A 19,970-nucleotide genomic window follows, 5' to 3' on the forward strand; every position below is an offset into this window, starting at 1 on the left:
TCCTAAATTCACAGGATTTGGAGTACCTGAAATCTGTTCCATTCCTATTTGATGATGATCACACAGTCAGCCAGTCAGGGGAGAGGTTCAGAGCTTCCTCTGCTCTGATTGGCTGACACCAAACTGTTGTTACCAGAGCTCCAGACAAAGCAATGTAAAACTACTATGAGATGGTATCGGTTCTGAAAACCATAACAATATCTCAACTATAGAACCTTTTAAATCCTTTTGTTGATATGTAGGAAATATTGTTGTTTTACAGTAGAAAAACAGCACACAATGAGAAGAAGGTTAAGGTCTTTCAGTTTTTTTTGTTTTTTTTGTATTTTGATGCCCCAGCATAGGCCTGATGACTTTCTTTTTTCCCGCCTCTGTTGTATCAGTATTATACCTGCTGCCTGTGAGCGCCACGCCACCGCTGCCTCTATAGAATGTCCCTGCATGCAGCCTGCAGAGTTATGGATTTAAAGAGTGCTTGACAAAAATCAATGCGAGTCGAGACACAGGAGGAGTGTGGCTGACACAACAGCAGGCTTCAAATGCACTGAGCAGAAATGAAAATATGGAAGGAAAAAAAATCTCAGACATTTTTAGAACACGACAAAGCCAGAGACGGTGGAGGAAAACAAATCTTATCACAAAATCTGAATCAGATTCACGTAGTGCAAACTGGGCAATGCAGCGCTTCACCATGCTGAAACATTTATAATACAGCACTTTTTGAGTTAGCCTCTTTGCTAACAAGCCACGATTGATGATGTCTGACCAGTATATGACGATCCTGTGAAGATAATTTATGGTGAGAGATCAGTGCGCTGCAACATAACAAAATGCATGCAAAAACACTAATGTGCTAGAAATTCAGAAAATGCCTGATAACAAATTTGACAACAAGTGCACTGCAAAAACTCACAACACTATGGAAGTTTTTCTGGGGACACAAAAACGTGCCTGACCCTCCAAATGACTAAGGGTAAGCAAATAGTACATATTTGCCATAATATGTGAATCATGTGAAAACAACAACAAAGTAGCCATATTCAGAACTTCTGAAGTCAAGAAGTCTTGAATAAAAGAATGTCCCAGCCAGGTCCTTCAGTTTTTTAGCGTCCCCGGAAAGACTTCAATTTAATGAAGCGGTTTTCTGAATTTGAGTATTTATGTCTTTGCATGTGTTTTCTTAAGTTGCAGTGTGCTGAGCTGTGAGGGCCACCATAGAAAATAAAATAAAATTCCCTCACAGTGGTGCAGCTGAGCGTGATTACATATGGTTAAAAAAAAAAAGCTCAGATCTGGCAATGACAACAACCTGAGGGATACAACATTATATTTTGTCCTGTTTTTATCCCATTTAGTGATGCTGTAACTGCTGTGTCCGCCTGGAAATGTGTTGGTGTTGCACTCAACTAGATTATACACTGTAGATAAAAACATCTTTCCACAAATCGATGGCTTTATTGCTTTATTTACATGACCCTGGCTGCACCTTCAGTGCATTGTCTGCTGGAGTGGACTGATGCTTAGTAATTGTTAATCAGAAAGGATAAATGCAACTAATGGGTTTCAGCATGCAGCAGTCAATCATTGGGTCTGCCACCAGGGGAATAAAGGCATGCTAACTGGATGCTTTGCTTTGATGTTCTGCAAATTACCTTAATTCTTTTTTTTTTCTTTTTTTTTGAACCGACCTCTTTAAAATCCACACTGAGCCGGCGACATGAGCAGGACAAGTTATAAAGCGAAGGGCTGCTCGATCAACATAAATCCCCACCACATTCAGAGGTTGCGGGGTTCATCCATAATTCATGTTGGAAGACGAAGCCGAACAGATTGAATTGTCACAACAGACGAGGAGAACGAGGGAGGAATGAGCTGCTCTCTCTCTCTCTTTCTCTCTCTTTATCCAAGCATCCTCAGCAGGAATAGAAAGATCAGGATTAGCACCAAGAGAAATTCCAACACAGTCCACTCTGTTAATGTGACCAATCTTTGCCCACATCAACCTGTTATGTGTCTGCATGTGGACGGTATTATGGTAGGCCATGAGCTGCAACCATCTGGTTTATGATACATAGATTGGGAAGTGAGTCGATTAAAATATAATGAATAAAGAAAAAATACATTTATCAATGGAATGTGGTGCAATGGTTAGCACTTTCACCCAAGGAAAAATAATGGAAGGTCTCCCTTTAATTGGAAACAGGAATTGAATTTATGTGTACAGGTCTGAATGACATTCAGTTCATGCTGAGTTGTAACTACTCTAAAGTGTTACACTACCACGCAACTGTTTTATCATTGTGTTACTTTCATTCAGTATGTTATCTTTATGTTATTAGTGCCTCCTCCTGTTGGCATATCTAGAAACCCTCCAACCTTGCCTGTGACCAGGACACTTCTGCTGGCCAAGTGTCTCATGGACGGTACTCCACCCTGCCTGAGATCTAGGCCTGATGGAAAATCCTTCCATCATGTATGTTTCCTGTTAAGTCCAAAATCCTCTCATCATTGCTATGTTCTTCATGTAACCCCAACTAAATTACAAATTCGCAGACAGGTATATCCAACGAAGACTATCCTATAAAATGATTTCAATTATTTTCCCCTCACAAATCATGCCAGCATGATCAGAAGAGCCAGTCAACCCGTGATCAAGACTCTTCTGCTGGCCAAGTGCCTCATGGAAGGCTCTCCATGCACTGGTCTCACCCTGATAAGAAAATCTTCCCTGCTAGCATATCTAGAAGAGCCAGTCAACCCGCCACCAACCCCCATGGCTGAAACTCTTATGCTGCTCAAACTACTAATTGGAAACACTCTCATCACATATATTTCGGACTAAGTACAGGATGTTACATACAGTATTGAGCAGCTTCTTGAATCAAAATCTTTCACACATCCTTCTAGAATATCTTAACCTTCCATACATGCCCACAAACAGGACTCTTATGCTAGGTGCCCTTTGGATGGCCCTCCATGTACTTGTCTTTCCATCTTTTTCTGAAAATTCTTCCTGCCAACATCATGTAGCCTTCCATGAGGTACTTGTCCAGTCTTAAAATTGGCCCACAGACTGTATAGTGGACCAAAAAACACGACCGGACGTACCGGGTTCAGTTTGAAAACATTAATAGCTCGTTTCACGAAGGACCACAGGCTTCTTTTTCCTTTCTTTTTTTTTCCCGAGGTCCGGCCAATAATTAATGCTCGTGAGTCCGAGGTCGCATCGTGTCTAGGCTTCAACACCTGTGGATCTTACCAGGTCGGGTCTTTGAGAACTGTAGCAGGACTGAAGCAGCCTAGAAACTGCTCAAACAGGCGATCGTGAGCTTTCATAGGTTTTGGTACATTCCCCCTCTCTCTTCCTCCCCATTTCCTGTCCTATCAATAAAAAAAGGCATGAAAAGCCAATAAAATATACTTTAAAAAAAGAAGAAAAGAAAATAGAAACAGACCTGGCTGGGGCAACTGTTTAAGACTCAGCTTTTATTTGAGAATTTACGGTACATATGACGGTCTGGAGTCAACTGAGTAAACTTGAGACGTTACATCTTGGTCTTGGTTTGCAGTCATGAGATTCCGATGACGTGCACAACAGCAGGTATTATCTAAAATACTAAATACGCTGAACATGATCCGTACACACTGAGGAAAGGTGTTTTTCCCTGTAAAGGAAGGTAAAATGACAAACGGACATCTGTATGTAAGGACAGTGCAGCTAAAAAACAAACAAACAAACAAAAAAGGACACGAGCGTAGGTTATCGGTCTAAAACAATACAATAATGTTTCCTCTTGCTTTTTTACGAACAAATGTAATGCGGGCAAAATCTGTGTAAGAATCAAAATAACATATCTACTGTTGTAGAATATACAGCAGTGTGTTTCTGTTGTGCGTCGGAGCAACACTGAATCAGCGCTATCACAGGTGACATTCTGCAAAAGCAGTTCAGCTTTCTCCAAATGTCCCAAGCTCTTGATATGTACATTTCTTTGAAGTCGGCAACTACATTCTCAAGCATGCCCCACAAAAACAACCAAGGATGTCAAAATCTAATTTTTATAATTTTACAAAGTCAAAACTAAAGCCTACTATGGACATCAAATCAATCTGAATGAAACGACTATGCAGAATTTAACATGAATGAGTAGGCCTATATGTTTTTGTAGAATACATGCTGTATACATATTCTGACACCTTTCTATCAGAACCAGCATTAACTTCTTCAGCCGTTTGAGCATAAGTAGTTCATCTGTTGGATTTGACCATACGGGCCAGCCTTCACAAATTCACATGTATTAGTGAGCCTTGGCCGCCATATAATGACCCTGTCGCTGGTTCACCACTAATCCTTCTTTAGAACACTTTTGATATATACTGACCAATGCAGACCAGGAACACCCCACAAGAACTGCAGTCTCTGAGATGGTCTGTCTGACCCAGTCATCTAGGAACCACAACTCAGCCCTTGTCAAACTCGCTCAAATCCTTACGCTTGCCCATTTTTCCTCCTTCTAACACATCAACTTTGAACACAAAATGTTCACTTGCTGCCTAATATATCCCACCCACTAACAGGTGCCATGATAAAACGTTACTCAGTGTCATTCACTTCACCTGTCAGTGGCCATAATGTTATGCTTGATCACCCTTCAGCCCTTTCTGCTGAAGGCCCACTTTACATTAATAGCCTTTTTCAGAAACCTAAGGCTGAGTTAAATATTGTCTCTCTATCTTAGACTTTTTTGGCCCAAGAAAAGAAGGTAATACATGCTGACAAAACACCTTTGCAGTATTCAGTGAACAAACATGCATTGGTATTAAATTTGAAATGTATTGTATTAGTTCATTTTGAGTTACAGAGGTTGTTGAGTGACCAGAGACAAAAAGTTTGTTTATACTGGCACAATGGTCCTCGGTGAAAGCACAAATCAACACAAAATATAAATGTTATATTTGCCTGTTACCTCTGCTACTGGGTACAGTTTGTGTGTGTGTGTGTGTGTGTGTGTGTATGTGGTGTGAGAACCCTCATTACCCAAATTCCCAGAGGCACTCCCAGTGTTCACCTTCCTATCAAGACCATATGAGCCTATAAACACTGGTGCAGGTGAAACGTCAGTCTCACTAATAGATACTCTGCTTGGTGTGAGCTGACTGAACATGTGCTACATGTTTCATTTTTATCTCCAGTGAGGAGGCAATGACTCCTGGTTTCTCCTACCACAAAACCAATCAATGATAGCTCCATGATCGACAGCTGCACTGCTGTAAAATGTAAAGTGTGTTACGGACGGAGCATGTCAAGTATGTTTGCAGGTGTACGGCCACAACCACCACGGCTGAATGTTTAAACTGTAATGGAAATGTTTGAACAACTTTACAAACACCGACTGGTGAAAAATGGCAAAATACAACATATCAACCATCAGCTCCTTGAAACATAAAGTCAATATTGGTAAAACACATAGACTTCTACTTATGTTTTTTGCTGATGTTAAATTTCAAAATCAAATTGAATGTGACTTCACATTATTTTGTGAAATAACTTAGTTAAATATGATCAGCACCTTCAACCCAACACTGTTAGCCTTTTTCCTGCTGTCTACAATAACATACTGGCAGCACCGTTGCCTGCTTAATATTTTAAACGACTGTTACAGTAGTTACTGTAAATGGCTAATACAATATTAAGCAGGCAACGGTGCTGCCAGTAAATTATCCTTATCCTTACTGTTGTACCGTTTTACAGTAAGAAATGTATTACTGAAAATATTGATGTATATTATTGAACTGCAGTGGCCTGTAGATTACTGTAAAATAAAAAAATATTTACAGTGATATGCAGTAAATTCAAATTCTTTATTTAAAAATATACACACAAAAACAGTACACATTTTGCAATACATAAACTTAAAAAAAAAATCAAAACAGTATCAAATTCAAGTATGAAATTCATAGTTTCACTAACAACAGTTGTAGTATTTCAGTACAATTAATTCAGTACAACAATAAAATTCATACAATATGAAAGTACAAAGTGCTTACAAATGTTTGAAATATAAACACTTTTCAAAGAGTTAAAGACTGAATCAAATTTTATGCCATGTACTAAATTTACAACCATAAAGTTTTGGAAAGCAAAGTGTTTTCAGACTACATTTCCCATGAGCTTCCGCGCGCACTGTGAAATTCTTGGACCGGCGCAAGATGGAAAAAAGCAAAAACATTTGCTAAGAATGTTTTCATTGATCAAGAATAAAAGTCGGAGGTTCAAAGACGATCAGATACCGTCGTAGTTTCGACCATAAACGGCGATTCGCCAGCGTTATTCCCATGACCCGCCGGGCAGTGTTTGCGAAACCGAAACTAGGAAATGCTGGGCAAGCCGACCACTAAATAATATCAAAATTACTATAAAGACAATACAACATATTTATTGAAAATGGACCCATTAACAAGTGGTAACGTAGATTCATCCACATTAATATAAGACTTTTTTGTAACCAAATACAAACTCCTCGTTGTCCCTTTAAAAAAAAATAATAATAATAATTTCCAGGAAAGGTTGAACAATACTGTATCTCTAACGATGGGGCAAGGGGGCAGGGGAGGCCACAGACCACAGAGCTTCATTTGGTGATGGGGGTGTCGATCAGCGGGATGTTGGAAGGACTTCAGTGGAGAGTATCTTTCTGAAGTAAATGAAGGAGATAGTTAGATGGAGAAGATGTGTTTAAAGATCACCTGTCAAGGGCTGGTAAACAACACTACACTAAACACACAAATGCCACATATCCAGACCTTAATTTGTGTAAGACTTTATCTGGTTTGATTTAGACAGACATCTTTCCTCTGTTAACAAGGCCACATCACTGTATAGATGAAATTTGTTCTTTACAACCACAAATTTCAGAATGTGTGAGATGGTTGAAAGCTTTCCTACCTGCGAAATCTATAGCTGGAATTCAAGTGTGTGTGCATGTGTGTGACTGTCTGAACATCTCAGGCTAACTACAGAAACATCATTCAGAGTAACGTCATGCTAAGCAAATGTTAATTCAGGTCAAATTTAATCAAGATGTTTAATTTGTACAATACAACTTACCAGAATCTGACGCTCTGGTTAGACAGCCCAGTGCCAGAGGCCCCTGGCCAGTCGAAAGGTTCCTCTATCCTGTATGGATTTTTCTGGAGCCTGGTATTCACCTGCTTCTCTGGAAGGTCACTTCCTGCCTCCTGATGCTACAACCAACACAAACAAACAGACACACACATTAACTCTTTGACTGCCAGCCATTCTCACAGCAGCTTCCTCCAGCTTGCCAGGCATTTTCCAGCTTTTTGACAGATTTCTGTAGACCCACCATATATTATGTACTGTTACTACATACACATTCAACCCATCAAAGGAAAGATGAGGGTCTCTACTTTCCAGCTAAAAAACCTGTTTGTTTCTATCTTGTTCCAGTCTTGTGAAATTGGCGGTTGAATATAGGTTACTTTAGCCCAAAATGCCATTTTGGCACCAAAATCTTGAGAAAAAGAGGTTTTTGTGTCGGGTGTCATTTTTAGGTGAACCAGTACAATTGGCTCCTTTATATTATCTGTACAGTTGTTCTCTTGTAAACAACAACTAAATCAACACTGACAAATGACTTTTGATGACAAAAGACAAAACATTTAGCTACTGACACACACTAGTCCAGCCTCTTTTCTTTCTTTTCTTTGAATTACAACTTTTTCTTTCCTTTTTTTAGTGTGTGTGCGTACGTGACGTGTGCGTGTGCATGTACGTGTGCGTGTGTGTGTGTGTGTGTGTGTGTGTGTGTGTGTGTGTGTGTGTGTGTGTGTGTGTGTGCGCGCGTGTGACTGTGTGTGTGCGTGCGCGGATCAGTTCGATAGGTTTTTGTAGCCGAAACACGGCACTTTAGATCAGATCCAGCTTCCTCTGGTCAGCAGGCAGCGGTCTCACTCACTCTCTCTGTCTCACACACACATCTATGATCTACACACACACATCTACACACAGCCTACAGCTCTGGCTGACGCCCCCTGAACTCAGCCACAGACAGTACGCTGACGCTCACAAGACACTCCCACCATCTTTACCTCTCGTCGTCACGTCGCCGTCCGCTCCTCATCCACACTAGATCGTGGGATTTTCAAGCTGCTATCCGAGTGATTTCTCGCAAAATCTGGCGACTTTCCAAACGCTCTTGACGACTAACGACGAGCGATCAACGGGGTTGTTGTTACTAACGTTTGTGCTTTGTATCACGGAGCTGCACGGAGCTTCAACGAGCTGCCGAGCCGCCATGAGCCCCGCCGCCGCCCCCGAAGCTCTCACCGGCGGCCAGAGTGTCACGGAGCGGCGCCGCTGCAGTCAGACACCCGCTCCGCTCCGCGAGGGGGGAGAAATACATATATATTTTTTATATGTCAATCCAAATGTGTTTTTATGCACTTTATTTTGATGATACAAGTCTGATCTTCACAGAGGAGTAGGGCAAGACATTCAACATGGCGTTGCCATTAAAAAAACGCTAAGACGAGTTATCTCGTCTTTGGCAGACTACGCTTGGATTCGCTAAGACGAGATAACTCGTCTTTGGCAGTGAAAGAGTTAAGCACATATAGGCTACAATTGGCTGTGCCACTAAAATGATCAATAGCATTTCCAATTTATATTTTTCCTTACATAAAAACTTACAAATCTCTGGTTAGACAGCCCAGCACTGGAGTTGCATGGCCAGCCTCAAGGTTCCTCTCTCTTGCCTGGACTCTCTTGGAGCCTGGTACACACCCCCTTCCTTGGAATGTCGCTTCCTATTGCTACAAACAACCAATTAAACAGATGCAACGTATAGATTCAGCTGCACCACTTAATTTATATTCACAAACTACCATACAAAAATTTGATCACTTTCCCATATCTTTATATTTTTTCAAAAAACAAACAAACAAAAAAAAGTTCAATACTTTGGAGCAAATATATTTGCTGCCGCTATGGTGCGTCTAGATTTCTAGGCTAACTTTTGCCACAAATTCTGTCAAACTTTCAAGAATTTCAAAGACCTAAGGGAACCCTGGGATTGTAGTGATCTTTTAGCTTTTAGGTGCTTTGTCCCACCTAATCCAAACTACGGTATACAGAAAATACACAAACTGTTGTTTACTGTAAATTATCTATAACAACTGTTATCAACAACGGTACCTTACATGAAAAATGTATTAGTGTAGTTAACTGTAAATAATCCAGTAGGCCTAAGTAACCATTTTTGCTTTGTGGGCCCATGGTGCATTGTATAAGAGACCAGTATCATACCGTATTTTTTAAATTATACAGTTTTGTACTATTTTCAATGTTTCTAAGATTTTTACTGGACATTTTAGTTGACATATAACTTAGTCAAGGCTTTCACAATGGTATTGAATCAAATTAATATTACAGACGCACACACAAGATTATAAATCATAATATTCTCGACAAGAAACGTGACTGGGCTGGCTGCCTTGGCTCCTCTCTGAACAGACTGAGCGCGAGGGACGACAATAGCAAGCAGGCTAAGGCTATCCTAGCATGCTACTAAAGCTAGGACAGAAATAAAAAAAATATTTTAACGGACTCAAGTCTGCAGGACTCACACAGGAGGGCTTATGTGTTAGCATACAGCATTTATCACCAGAGAGCAAATAGCCTAACTTACTAGGCTACTTAACGTTTCCTCCTGCCATGAAACACAGGCACGCACGCATGCACTCACACATGCTAGATATTAATCTTCTACATGACTTTAACAGTTACATAATGTTAGCTAACCTTGGTCGGTAAGGGCGGGGTAGTATGTGTTTGTGACTGTCTCAACATCTCAGGCTAATAACATCATTCAGAGTAATGTTAGCATTATGCTAAGCAAAGGTTAAATCAGGTCAGGTTTAATCAAGACGTTTAATTTCTACATTTAAACTTACCGCAACGGAGTAGCCTCTCTCCACCAAGGTTGATGAATTAACTTTACTTGTCCACCGTCTTCTTCGTCCTCTTCTTTTGTTTAACGTAAATGGCAACTGGTAAATGGCTTTTAGATGCATTCCCGCCTAATCCAAACTACCTTACTAGAAAATACAAAAGTGTTGTTTACTGTAAGTAATCTAGTAAATAATTGTTTTTGTTTTGTGGACCCATGCTACAACAGTATACTACTGCATTTATGAAATTATAGGTAATATAGCCTACTCTAGTTTATAATAAAACTCCCATGGTGCAATGCATGTTACAGTTTTATACTGTTCAATGTTTTTAAGTTATTTTACTGGACATTTTAAAGTAATTAACTGTAGGTTTTACAGCAAAGGCTAACAGTGAAGGATTACTAAATGGTGGATCTCATGGATTTCATTCATGGCATCGGAACTAAGGTGCAATTCAGGGCATAGGCTAGCTAGACTGTAAATGAAGATGGATGTAGACTCCATAATGGCACCCATATGTTTCTGAAGTTCAGTGTGAGCTTCTCCACCATTGCCATCTTGGCAGTGCTTGACTCCACCCCTAAATCCAAACAAGAGGTAGAGTATGTGGTGGGGATTCATGCCTTTGGAGCTATACTCGGGAAAAGATCAGGGTTTTGACAAATAAATCATAGTGGAGGAAGGGTTAAATTTAGGCAGCTAAAATACTTGATGAAGTACACAGATTTGGATCATGATGTTGAAGTAATTCCTAAGGTTTTTTTTTTTTTACAAAACTGTGGGAAAATGAACATTGAAAAAGTCAACTGCTACAAAAGTTTTGCCGTAAATTGTCCCAGAGCATGTTAGAATAATTACACGACTCCTTTTCCTGCACCTTGGATTCCACGATGAACTGAGATGAGCCATGTTCAATGAACAGCCCAGAAAAAAAGTAAATCTGATGACACCGACAGGAAGTGTATCCTTCATGATTTGTGGATATGGACATGTCAGAAATTGTGAAACCATCAGTGAAACAGAATAAATTCAACATAGAAAAGTTGTTAACATAAGTTGCTCCATCACTGTTGCAAATGATGCCTGCAGCCTTCACTTGGGCGATTTAGACCTCCCACATGCTCTCCCGTTTGGCCACCTGTCAATTAAGCCCATATAATCTGCTAGATATTGATGCAATAAAAAGGTCACTGTAGAAGCGCCTGATTAGATTGGAACATCTGCTCCATATTGCCGACTTGGCGTGTTACACAGCAGTCACCACTCAAGGTGGCAATTCAGATTTACTGGTGGCATCTGGGCTACCTGTTATTTGATGGCTTGATTCATTGGAATCAGTGTAGGGGTTTGCAGATAGCCAACTAAGGGTTTGGCTAATCTATAAAAATGAATCCATCCATATTTCATCATGCTATGTTTTGATGATTTATTGAAACAGGAGGCAGAATTTTCATCAGTCAGGAATTTCTCATTTTAAAGCAATCTGGCAGATGATGACAAAGTATAATATAAAACTTTGCACATCAAATGTAGGTGCAGATTAAGTGATAATGATTTAATCATCTGTTGCTGGGAAGCATAAATTATAATAATAAATGACAAAAAACAAAAACAAATGTGTGCTGAAGTGAAAGTTTACATGTTATTGGGAGCTTCATATTTTGTTTACATTCTATTTTTCCTCACCACTAAATTTAAAAAGGATCAATAAGATGAAAAATAAGAATGGGAAAAGTAACAAAATTGACTTTGAAATAATCATCAAGACCATGTATTATGACCATGACCATATCCATGTATTTGCTGTGGAATTTCAACCAACTGTATATTTTAATATGTTTATAACAGGAATATTTGAAGTTGACTTTAGACCACTAGATGGTAGAATAACTTGGCAGAAACACAGCTCTGAAGGTAATACTACCTTAAGAGTAGCTATTGCAAACATTTGCTTAATTTCACATCAAACGAACACTGTTAGTCAACTTAGTTGTGCCCCATTTAGGCACTACTTCTATCCGCAAATGTGTGGCTGAACCAAATGGCTTCCTGTTACCATCTGTTAAGGTGTTTAAGGTTGCGTACTGTCACCTCACAACTTTGACAACACATAACTTTGTTTGCAGAAACACTGTTTGATGTGCTTATTTATAACAGTTGTCCCGTTAAAAGGTTTTAACAGGGGCTTGGTTATAAGAGTTGTGCCAATAGCCATTGAACCCTACACAGTACTCAGAAATGCAGACTGTGCAGGAAAAGGCAGTGGCTCAGAAATTGGACCTAATGCCAATTAATTATTATTATTATTATTATTTTTACATCGGGCAGCTTTCATCTGGTGGATGTTGGGAAGTGACCCTTTTCACATAAATATTTATATATAAAAATCTTCAATTGGTGGAACTTTAAGTAATCAGTTAAAAACAGCCGCTCTGAATAGAAGCTGAATCTAAATGGGTCTCCACAGGAAGGGAAGGGGTTGTGCTACATTGCCTGTCATTATCAACACACATTATCAACAACATTGGTTTTCAGTCTCCCCAGCTGTCTTTTCTAATGGAAAGAGAAACCAAGTGGTGATGATTCAAAACAGAAAATGATTGCCCTGGAGCCAGACCGAGAAACATTAGATCATCAGAGACTATGTGGAAGTAGGATGAGCAAACACTTAAACAAACACTGATATACAAATTGATCTTACGTGAAATGCAAACACAGTCATTTGCTGTTTCCCTCTGATTTAACACCCACGTGCGATGGCTGCACTTTGGCTCCCCGAGTTGAGATTTTAATGCACATCACTTTGAGCAGCATGAGCATGAATCAATGCAGAGCCAGTGTCTCTGCTTGAGTGACCATGTGGAGCTGGCAGTGAGGGCACAGATCTTCATTTTAGCTAACGTGGGGGTTTGGTACCTCCAACCTGTGTTTTCTTTGCAGTTGTAATGATGACTACAGTGCTATCTCTAACAAAAAAAGATCCCTAAATTTGAGTTTTTCAGATTTCAATTATTTAAACTTTATTATATATGAAAGCTTTTCTGTATTAATCATTATATTTAATTATCCTATACATATTTTTACTGTTTAATTCATATTTTGTTGTCTGCTTTTCTTTTATTGTGAACAACTTGTAACCTACCTTACCTACTCTGGATCTTCCTTATAAACTCCCCTTGTATCATGAAGACACAACCTGTATTGAGATGAATCATGTTTTTTCAGCGTTATCTTTTTATTTCAGTTTTATTCGGTTTTGTAACCTTTTTCAGCTTCAGGTATGACTGGAATTATTTTCAGGAATATAATGAAATTCAGTCGTGCAGTGTGCTGCGGTCCAACCTTGATTCATATTTGATGTTTACAGCTGGACAGACTCTGGAGTTGAACTGCAGTGTGTGTGTGTGTGTGTGTGTTTGATGGTACAAACACATCAAGGACGCACGGCGGGTGTGTTGGCGGGGAGAGTGAAGCTGCGAGGCTGAGGCGCTGGAGTGGCAGCTCCTTATCTTCTCGTCAGTGAAGTTGTCATGGTGATCGATAGAATCCTGCCGGGGTCACGACCTCTGAGAGTCAATTAGCGGCGTGCTCTTTCCTTTTTCTTTCTTACTGAAGATCAGACTTCAGATTCACAGGTAGCCTGGTGTGTTTTTATCTTAGTACTGTCTGAAACCTCGAAAAAGAGAGCGTGCGAGAGAGAGCGAGGCAGTTATAATAGAAAATAACATAAGCGTGTGTGCGTGATAACAGATGAGGAGATTACAGCATCACAAGGCCAAAATTATTCTTTATGAGGCCACCATGATCTTGACCCTTAAACTTTGACCTCTGACCAGTTTCTCCTCGGCAGACAAAAAGAGAGATCATAGGGCTAAAACTGCATTTTTTTTGTTGAGATGGCCACACATGTGACCTTTATCCTGCAGCCCTGAATTCTAATCATCACTGGGGCAAATTAAACTGATGTGTCAAACTTGAAGAAGCTCCATCACTGAGATATCGGGCCCTAATTTCTTGGCGCAACTCACGGGGGCGCAGCGAAGCGAGCCCTGACGCAGCTGGCGCAGTGGCATTTTCCTCCAGTGCAACAAGGTGCGCAGCGGATTCGGTAAATTGGCAGACTGCTGTGCGCTGAGATGGGAGTGGTGGCGCAGCAGGGGGAGGTGTCGACAGATTCGCCGTGGCGCAGTGACAATTTGTTGCCGATAGACCGCGCGGAGAGTGCGCCGAAAGCTCGCCAGCTCCAACCTGGTCTAATGTCAGCGCAAGGCGAAGCGCAGCCAGCGCAGTGGCAATTTGACTGCCCAGCGCGCAGTGCAGACACGTCACCAAGACCTCACAGGCAGATTTCCACACTTCCAGGCACATTTAAATGCAATTAATAATAATAATAATAATAATCATCATCATCACAATAACCCCTATTTATTGTATCTGAATCAGCACATACACCTATATCTATATAGATTGTCCCGTCACACTGATGACCATCAAAGGCTTGCGTAATGGAAACTCAGCCTGACTGAATTAACACAGATGAAACCAGGGAGGGACTGAGACAGCCGTGGATGTCCCAAGAGCAGGTGTTGACACTACACACTGTGCCGTTGCAGATGATCAGCTATTTATTTATTTATTTACTTATTGATTTATTAGGGGCCAGCGCCGCATCGTCACGCGACCATAACAAATACAACTGAAAACAAATAAACTATCATCTCTCACAGCAAACCACAATCAGCCTCGGCACCATAGTGAGCAGATATTAACATCTCCCATCTCAGGTAAATTCTAAAGAAAAAAGAAAAAGAGAGACGCTCCGCGATGCCTCGTTACGCACAGCTGTTTGTTATGTTGTGATCTGTGCACACGTGTTTAAATATAGGTTACTAAATATGAGTGTCTTTATTAATGGAAAAGGGGTGTGTGTGTTTTGTTTTTTGTTTTTTTTTACTGGGCAACAGCTCTCAATCTGTCAGAGCAAACATCATAACCTCCTCCCTCCCAGACTACTTTTGCACCATCAGCCCGTGAGGTCTGTTCGCGTGACCGGACACTGCCAGCTTGGACTCACACCCCTTTTCCATTAATAAAGACATATTTAGTAACCTATATTTAAACACGTGTGCACAAACAGCTGTGCGTAATGGATGCATCGCGGAGCGTCTCTCTTTTTCTTTTTTCTTTAGAATTTACCTGAGAGGGGAGATGTTAATATCTGCTCACTATGAGCACTATGCCAGGCTGATTGTGGTTTGCTGTGAGATATGATACTTTATTTGTTTTCAGTTTTATTTGTTATGGTCGCGTGACGATGCGGCTCAATAAATCAATAAGTAAATACATAAATATAGCAGATAATCGTGTAGTGTCAACACAGCAGTAATCCATCCTCATCTTTCATCTGTGCAGCCTTTGATCTGTCATCAGTGTGACGGGACAATCGATATACTGTAGATGTGCTGAATGTCTATGCTGTAATCTGCTGATTCAAATCTTCTCTTCCACGGTGAAATCAAACGTCCGCCTTGCGCGCGCGGCGGATTTAAAGGCGAGGAGAGGAGCTCATTTGATTGGTGAAGATCTGACTCGGCTGTGTCAAACCCACTCCACGCCTTCTCTCCTCCCTCTATGCCATTTGCGCCGGTGGGAGGGAAGTAGGCGGGATGCGCTCCGCTGCGTCTCGAAGCAAAATCGCAATCTGCTCCTGGCCACTCCCCGTTGGCGAAGCGAAGGCGAGGCGCAGGCCTGATCCGCTCCGCCTGCACCTACTGTAGTTCACGAAAATAGAGCCCATCGTGTCCACAGGAATGAAACGGACAAACAACCTGAAAACAATATGGCTGCCACTCTGGCTGTCAGGTTGGAATCTTCATCTTACAAACCTGTGGGAGTTTCCTCCTGTAGAAAACTAATAGTACACGTTTGGAACTTATTGCATTTATTATGCCACTTCTGCTTTGGTGGATTATGAATTATGGATTTTAGTCCCGCTGATAAATTAGAAAAATAAATATGGTTGCCAGATTTCATTGAAAAAAATTAAATGTTCTTCTCAAATGCTCTGGGATAATTTTCCCTCTGCAGGTCAATGATCCCAGGGCAGAGTCACATGTGATTATGAGACAACATCTGTCATGAAATGAGTGACTTCACTTGACAAATGTGATATTTACTTTAATGGTGATCGCACATAATGATTGACAGTGATTAATTATTTAACACCAGAGCCATCTGGAGGGTTAGGGTCAGATAATAGAGCTAATGTCCAACCTGAACAACACACTTCTAAATAAATTATTAATTTCTTACATAATTCGAACCACAGTAGTGATTGCATTAACCATAATTGAGCACTTCCGCTTTATCTGACTACATTTACTGTATAACCTGTCCATTTATTTATATATTAGTGTACGTTATTGTTTAATATTTTCACAATAAGTTCAGTGAGTGGTTTTGCCTGTAAAGTCCAATCACACGATGCAGCAGCATGATGTTTCACACATGAGTGAGAAAGCTATACAATATGAGTCCGGTGTGTTACAGTAATGCATGAGCTGTGACATTTAGTTTGACGAGTTCAATGTCTGCGCAAAAGGAAACGATGCCCGTGCAGCTTACAGAAGGTGAATCAGCTTTTGGACTTGATTTTTTCACTTCTTTCGTTTCAGATTTTTCGTTTGTTTATTATGTTGATTTCTTGGTTGTTTCCCTTGCTAAACCTCCAGTAAATCTGTAAATCGGTATTTCTGAGACTTTCGTGAAAAGACGCTGTTTGGTCTTATTGTTATCACATTATCATAAATGACATTTCTCCAGATCTCCAACAACATGGCTAATGTGAAATTTTAGCTTGTCTTCCTTTACTGCAGTCTTCTCCTCTCCCCCTGCTGTCCACACGGTTGTTGTCTTTAAATAAGTTCTCTGGGACTGTTTGCTGCCCACAGCTTCCTAATTTCCCTCCCTTGCCACTCCTTGTTGTAGATTTTGTATTACTTTAATCGTCTCCCACACTGATGTCACTAAAACACACTTTCCCTAAATGTTAATACCATCATCATTTCCCTCGGTGGTGTGCATGTGCTCGGAGTGATATTGCTTTTGCAGCGTGGCCCATTTCCCTGGGACTCATGGGATGTCATGTAATGCTCAACTTGTCACACCACATCTGAAAGCGGGAGAAAGACCATGTATATATTAAGGGACTGTCATATTCAAGATCATTCTGGAGCATGTGTCCTCCAGGATATAAACTGCAAAGATATTTCTCTTCTAAACTCCTAAACCTGGCAATAAAAGAACTAAGGGCTTATTCTTGAAATCTTATGTATTCAAGGGAATCACATTGAAATAGTAATCTCATTAATACAATTCATTTCCTGTTGCATCCAGGTCTGATTTCCAAGTGAAATACTAATCTATCTAATAAGAGCTTCACACTCTTTAAACCACTCGTCCATATACGTTATGTTTGTAATTTTGGCAACAAGTCCTCAATAACGTGAACCAGCACCAGACGGAACAGAACTGGAACCGGAACTTTGGTTACTAGGAACAATAAACGTGTCTAGACCTTTAACTGTGGAACATTCCTGGTCCAGTTAGCCATGAACATTATATTAGGTTAGATGGCTACTATATGTTACTTAGTCCTCTTCTTCCCTTTTGGGAAATAAGGCTTCGACAATCCGGCAACATTCATCTCTGTCTTTTGTTATCTTCTGAAAGTTTCCTTTCTTTCAGCTCCTCTGTGCCAGGGGTTCTTTGGCTGTCCAGGTTTTCACGATGTCGGGTATGCGTCTGTTTGGCGTGTTCAGCTCCGTCGGGAATGCGCGGAAGCTGTCGGGTCCCGGTGGGCCCGATCCGACATGCACAGTCGGGGAGTGTCGGCAGTCAGGGGATTAGACTCGTTGGGTATTCTGATTGGCTCCTGCCATGTCTTCGGTTAATTATGAGCCCGGAAGCAGACAACGCGACCATCAGCTCAGCCGGAGCGATCATTTTGCTGCCAAGCTTTGTTTTCCAAAATGTCCAAAACGGCTTCTCAAAACTAATAACAGGCTAATGTTGTGTGCACTTTGTTTTTAATCTCCATGGTTTCTTCTATGGTTTCTCCATTACGGCATTTCCTGTTTTCATGTTTGGGATTACTGGCCCGAGACTAGCGCCGCCCGCTGTTAGGGAGACTTTGCATCTCGCGCAAGCGCAGAACGTACAGGCTGCTGTGTAGTCGGCAGTAGTGGAGGCTGTGTTGTAATGGTGTTATATCGTGTAACGCAGGGCGTAGGAACCAGATAGTGGTAGTCCAGAGCCGGACCTTTTAGGTGGTAACACCAGTAACACCAGCCCACGAAAACAGCAGTCAGTCATCCCTGTGTTGTGTTTTACGGTGAGTCAATAAAGTGGACCTAAAGATGATCGCAGAGTGACAGAAAATCTTTTGCATAACAGTACAGAGGTAGTGTGTTTCACTGCTTCCTTTCTCCTGACGTAGTCGTCGAATAAAGGTCGTCGGCCATTGACTTGCGTCGGGGTGGAGTGTGGGGGCCTTTAGCCGCCGCTGCTTTAATTTCATGGATCACACTGTTGCAGCTATTTTTTTGGTAGAGCTCCTCATTGGATACTTTGTTCTGCCAGAAGATGTGGCAGATTTTCCTGAGGCACGCGTTGTAGAAAGCATTGATCTTATCCATATGTCTCCCTAGACAGATTTGACATTGCTGTTATAAAGTGTAATCTTGGTCCTGATATTGAAGCTACTGCCTAGACTTCCAGATGGTCTTGTCAATGAACCGTGCGCTTTGCTGAGCCGTGCAAACGATTCCTTTTGTTTCAATATTGTCACAGATTGTGTTGGTAGTTTTCCTGGAAATCTGAGAGACATTTTTTGTCTGGTAGCGCAATAGTTTATCTGCCAATTAATGAACACTTTCACAATTAGTTTGCAATTATATAATTTGTCAATTAATTAATAAAAACACTGAACACTAAACAATTGATAATAATCATTAGAACTTTTCTGAGCCCAAACTGTGACTCTGCCAGGTGTGTACTTCCCTGACTGCTAACAACTTCAGCACCATGTATTCAACCTCCCAAACACAACATTTAAAATCTGTAGTGACTGTGGAGTTTGTTTCCAACACTTTTCTGCCCAATGACAGCAGCAAAATCTAAACTGCCTGACAATCAGCAGCCAGCGAGCTCCCCCACTGCACAAAACATCTTTCATCACAACAGCTCAGATCTTTTTTTTTTTTTTTTTTAGTAGCCTAGATCTTTTTCTCTTCCTCGTCTCTTCAGCAAAAAGGCACCGGTGCAGGGTAGGTAAACATGAGTGTGTTCTGTGCAGTTTACTGATGAGACACTGCAGGATTTGTGGGCATTGAGGTTTCAGATCTTCCAGGAAAATCTCCTCCGTGCCTTTTGGATGGGCAAATATGTGGAGTCAGTTTAACAAGGAGCCCTTTGCTGGAGTGTGTTTTGTATTTGTGTGTGTGTGTGTGTGGGGGTTGAGGGGTGGGGTGGGTAGTGGCCAGGTGACTCGGCTGCCATTCTGAGTCTTGTTTTCTCAGTCTTTGGTCAGTGAGGGATGATACAAGTTGAGTCAGAGACAGAACAGACCGCCTACTCACCCTGATTATAAAACAAATAGGCTGAAGAGCCAGATGTCAATAAATTCCAGACCACACCTTGCTTTCAGTGTGGGAAAATGAAAACAGCACCATCAAAGCACAAGTATATTTTAATGAGAACAGAGGTGGGTAATAAAAACTGCAGATTTCACATTATAGGACATACTATAACAGTTCAGATATGACATAAATCTGTTCCCTTATGTTCACTGATTCCTGTCTGCCACTACAGTATAAGCTCAGGGTGCTGTCAGCCTTGGACCATTATTTTTCTCTATTCATCAGAGAAGTCAGTGGTCTGCTCCCTTTACCATCTCCGCTCTGTTATGAAACGACATGAGGGGAGGAATATAGGAG

The sequence above is a fragment of the Trachurus trachurus genome, assembly GCF_905171665.1.
Source record: "Trachurus trachurus genome assembly, chromosome: 14".
In the NCBI taxonomy this organism is placed as follows: Eukaryota; Metazoa; Chordata; class Actinopteri; order Carangiformes; family Carangidae; genus Trachurus; species Trachurus trachurus.